The sequence below is a fragment of the Schistocerca serialis genome, unplaced genomic scaffold, assembly GCF_023864345.2.
Source record: "Schistocerca serialis cubense isolate TAMUIC-IGC-003099 unplaced genomic scaffold, iqSchSeri2.2 HiC_scaffold_1034, whole genome shotgun sequence".
In the NCBI taxonomy this organism is placed as follows: Eukaryota; Metazoa; Arthropoda; class Insecta; order Orthoptera; family Acrididae; genus Schistocerca; species Schistocerca serialis.
This window is the reverse complement of record NW_026047222.1, coordinates 27501-32500: the sequence shown is the minus strand read 5'-3', so window position 1 is coordinate 32500 and position 5000 is coordinate 27501. Positions and strand designations below refer to the sequence as shown.

The following is a 5000-nucleotide window of genomic DNA, read 5'->3' as shown; positions in this document are numbered from 1 at the left end:
CCTGCTTTAAGCACTCTAATTTGTTCAAAGTAAACGTGCCGGCCCACCGAGACACTCAATAAAGAGCACCCTGGTAGGATTTCAACGGGGTCCGCCTCGGGACGCACGAGCACGCACGAGGCGGTCGCACGCCTTCGGCTCGCCCCACCGGCAGGACGTCCCACGATACATGCCAGTTAAACACCGACGGGCGGTGAACCAACAGCGTGGGACACAAATCCAACTACGAGCTTTTTAACCGCAACAACTTTAATATACGCTATTGGAGCTGGAATTACCGCGGCTGCTGGCACCAGACTTGCCCTCCAATAGATACTCGTTAAAGGATTTAAAGTGTACTCATTCCGATTACGGGGCCTCGGATGAGTCCCGTATCGTTATTTTTCGTCACTACCTCCCCGTGCCGGGAGTGGGTAATTTGCGCGCCTGCTGCCTTCCTTGGATGTGGTAGCCGTTTCTCAGGCTCCCTCTCCGGAATCGAACCCTGATTCCCCGTTACCCGTTACAACCATGGTAGGCGCAGAACCTACCATCGACAGTTGATAAGGCAGACATTTGAAAGATGCGTCGCCGGTACGAGGACCGTGCGATCAGCCCTAAGTTATTCAGAGTCACCAAGGCAAACGGACCGGACGAGCCGACCGATTGGTTTTGATCTAATAAAAGCGTCCCTTCCATCTCTGGTCGGGACTCTGTTTGCATGTATTAGCTCTAGAATTACCACAGTTATCCAAGTAACGTGGGTACGATCTAAGGAACCATAACTGATTTAATGAGCCATTCGCGGTTTCACCTTAATGCGGCTTGTACTGAGACATGCATGGCTTAATCTTTGAGACAAGCATATGACTACTGGCAGGATCAACCAGGGAGCTGCGTCAACTAGAGCTGAGCAGCCGGCCGCCCGGGAGTGTGTCCCGGGGGCCCGCGCGAACACGCAAGCGTCCGCTCAATTATTCTGCAAACAGGAGGAGGCTGAGCTCCCCTGCACAACACACCTCGAAACCCTCTCAGGTCCCGGCGGCGCGCAGCGCCGTCCTAAGTACTTGGTCGGGTTCGAGAGAGGCGCAATCGCCCGGAGTTAGGCGAGTAGACGCTTTAGGTGCGACCACCCGTGCTCCCAACTGAGCTTGCCGCTGCCGACAGAGGCCCGGGAGCGTGCTGTCGTGGCATTGCCGGCGGGAGACAACACGCGCCACCTACGGTGACCGGCAGCTCCAACGCCAGCGCCACAGAAGGACAAAAGCCCTACTTGGGTGCCGAAGCGAACTCTCCCAGCACAGCGCACGCGCCAACACGTCCGCACAGCTGCGATACAAACCACCTGCGAGAACCGCTGGGGCGACCGAGCAGCAGACGGCGTCGCGGCGCCGAGCGCCGGGCGGCGGCGCATCCTCAGCGCACAAAGTCCTCAATCGGACCAGCACACTGCAGATGGCCACCGCGCTTCGCACCGGGCCCGCGAGGACCTACTTTGGCCGCAAGGCGCCGCGAGCAGGGGGCGCCGGCGCGCAGCTGCGCCGCCTGCCGCGTCCGTCGGCCGGCGCGCCTGCCACCGGCCGCCCCCACCAGCCGGCTGTAGCGCGTGCGCCCACGCACCGCGCTGCCAGCACGCCGGGCGGCCCCCCCTCACCGGCCGGGGACGGTCCCACCCAGCCACCGCCGCGTATCGCCTCACACCCAGATCCCCTTTCACGTTCGTGGGCATGGTGGGTCCCCTTTCACGTTCGTGGGCATGGTGGGTATCCCTGAAACAACCGGTTAATAGCTCGACCGATCGTCGCCAACACTGATTCACCTCTAGCGAGAACAACCGCACCACAACGGGTTACCGGTTGTTCATTTGCGTAACGTCACCAGCAAACGTACACGTCCATCGCCATTTGCAACGAGTATTGCATGCCTGTGTCAGGTGTCACAACACACTACGTCTGCCCACATAGACGCAACAACATGTGCACGCCTAGAGAACACGTGGAAGGTAGACCCCGTACGTATGCGGTGTCCATTGCGCGAACGACTGTCAGCCCGCCTCTGCAGCATGTCGCAGATGTGGAACGCGGTGCAACATGCTATCACGGTGTGTGAGAAGAGACGACTACGTCCGAATACACGCTCCACTACATCAACAGACTGCTCATGCTGATCGCCATCCAGGGCGTCCGTTCCTCCCACACGTCTGTATGGCGTACCACACTGCAATCCAGCTCTTATAGGGAGACGACACGTAGCTGCGTGCACAATATTTGGACTGTATGGTCCGCCGTTGCTAGGCGCTGTCGTCATACGGTCACATGGGCCACGATGTATCATTCAGTACATACGGAGCAATGTGCAGTACAGTTTGTGGGTTTTGCGTACATCGGCGGACAGGTGACAGGCCGTACCACAACGTAGGCTGAGTACGTCGGCATGCGAAGGGCATTGAACATGCAAACTTCTCACCGACCAGCTTGCGAAGGCAGGGGGGAAGGGGGGGGGGCATGTACGTCCTGCTGCTATCCACACTACAGTGTATAGCAGGAGCATGTGGAAAGTCAGCAACACCTGCAAGGTGTTTAACATGACGCGATACACAGGGGACCGGGCAGTGCGAGTAGCGAACTATATTGCGAGGGTTGCGGTTAGGCAACACTACACTACTTTAACGGGTTGCATAACAATTACAGAGCAGGTTCAGCGACAACGTGCGTCAGGTTAAGGCGCAATATAGTTTAGGTTACGGCGCACTTTAGGTTAGGTTAAGGCACATTATAGGTTAGGTTAAGGCACAACATGGGTTACGTTAAGGCACAACATGGGTTACGTTAAGGCACAACATGGGTTACGTTAAGGCACAACATGGGTTAGGTTAAGGCACAACATGGGTTAGGTTAAGGCACAACATGGGTTAGGTTAAGGCACAACATGGGTTAGGTTAAGGCACAACATGGGTTAGGTTAAGGCACAACATGGGTTAGGTTAAGGCACAACATGGGTTAGGTTAAGGCACAACATGGGTTAGGTTAAGGCACAACATGGGTTAGGTTAAGGCACAACATGGGTTAGGTTAAGGCACAACATGGGTTAGGTTAAGGCACAACATGGGTTAGGTTAAGGCACAACATGGGTTAGGTTAAGGCACAACATGGGTTAGGTTAAGGCACAACATGGGTTAGGTTAAGGCACAACATGGGTTAGGTTAAGGCACAACATGGGTTAGGTTAAGGCACAACATGGGTTAGGTTAAGGCACAACATGGGTTAGGTTAAGGCACAACATGGGTTAGGTTAAGGCACAACATGGGTTAGGTTAAGGCACAACATGGGTTAGGTTAAGGCACAACATGGGTTAGGTTAAGGCACAACATGGGTTAGGTTAAGGCACAACATGGGTTAGGTTAAGGCACAACATGGGTTAGGTTAAGGCACAACATGGGTTAGGTTAAGGCACAACATGGGTTAGGTTAAGGCACAACATGGGTTAGGTTAAGGCACAACATGGGTTAGGTTAAGGCACAACATGGGTTAGGTTAAGGCACAACATGGGTTAGGTTAAGGCACAACATGGGTTAGGTTAAGGCACAACATGGGTTAGGTTAAGGCACAACATGGGTTAGGTTAAGGCACAACATGGGTTAGGTTAAGGCACACCATGGGTTAGGTTAAGGCACACCATGGGTTAGGTTAAGGCACACCATGGGTTAGGTTAAGGCACAACATGGGTTAGGTTAAGGCACAACATGGGTTAGGTTAAGGCACAACATGGGTTAGGTTAAGGCACAACATGGGTTAGGTTAAGGCACAACATGGGTTAGGTTAAGGCACAACGTAGGTTAGGTTAAGGCACAACGTGGGTTAGGTTAAGGCACAACGTGGGTTAGGTTAAGGCACAACGTGGGTTAGGTTAAGGCACAACGTGGGTTAGGTTAAGGCACAACATGGGTTAGGTTAAGGCACAACATGGGTTAGGTTAAGGCACACCATGGGTTAGGTTAAGGCACAACATGGGTTAGGTTAAGGCACAACATGGGTTAGGTTAAGGCACAACATGGGTTAGGTTAAGGCACAACATGGGTTAGGTTAAGGCACAACATGGGTTAGGTTAAGGCACAACATGGGTTAGGTTAAGGCACAACATGGGTTAGGTTAAGGCACAACGTGGGTTAGGTTAAGGCACAACATGGGTTAGGTTAAGGCACAACATGGGTTAGGTTAAGGCACAACATGGGTTAGGTTAAGGCACAACATGGGTTAGGTTAAGGCACAACATGGGTTAGGTTAAGGCACAACATGGGTTACGTTACGGCACAACATGGGTTACGTTACGGCACAACATGGGTTACGTTACGGCACAACATGGGTTACGTTACGGCACAACATGGGTTACGTTACGGCACAACATGGGTTACGTTACGGCACAACATGGGTTACGTTACGGCACAACATGGGTTACGTTACGGCACAAATTAGGTTAGGTTACGGCACAAATTAGGTTAGGTTAAGGCACAAATTAGGTTAGGTTAAGGCACAAATTAGGTTAGGTTAAGGCACAAATTAGGTTAGGTTAAGGCACAAATTAGGTTAGGTTAAGGCACAAATTAGGTTAGGTTAAGGCACAAATTAGGTTAGGTTAAGGCACAAATTAGGTTAGGTTAAGGCACGATATAGGTTAGGTTAAGGCACGATATAGGTTAGGTTAAGGCACGATATAGGTTAGGTTAAGGCACGATATAGGTTAGGTTAAGGCACGATATAGGTTAGGTTAAGGCACGATATAGGTTAGGTTAAGGCACGATATAGGTTAGGTTAAGGCACGATATAGGTTAGGTTAAGGTACGATATAGGTTAGGTTAAGGTACGATATAGGTTAGGTTAAGGTACGATATAGGTTAGGTTAAGGTACGATATAGGTTAGGTTAAGGTACGATATAGGTTAGGTTAAGGTACGATATAGGTTAGGTTAAGGTACGATATAGGTTAGGTTAAGGTACGATATAGGTTAGGTTAAGGTACGATATA

General features: G+C 51.8%; 1 non-coding gene across 1 annotated transcript in view; it reads right to left on the bottom strand.

Moving 5' to 3' along the window:
- LOC126430168 (small subunit ribosomal RNA) overlaps positions 1 to 872 on the bottom strand; it is a 1909-nt gene extending 1037 nt beyond the window's left edge. Inside the window, exon 1 of the ribosomal RNA XR_007577030.1 lies at positions 1 to 872. This exon is cut by the window's left edge and continues 1037 nt beyond it. This is a non-coding gene — a ribosomal RNA (small subunit ribosomal RNA).
- Positions 873 to 5000: the final 4128 nt, after the last annotated feature.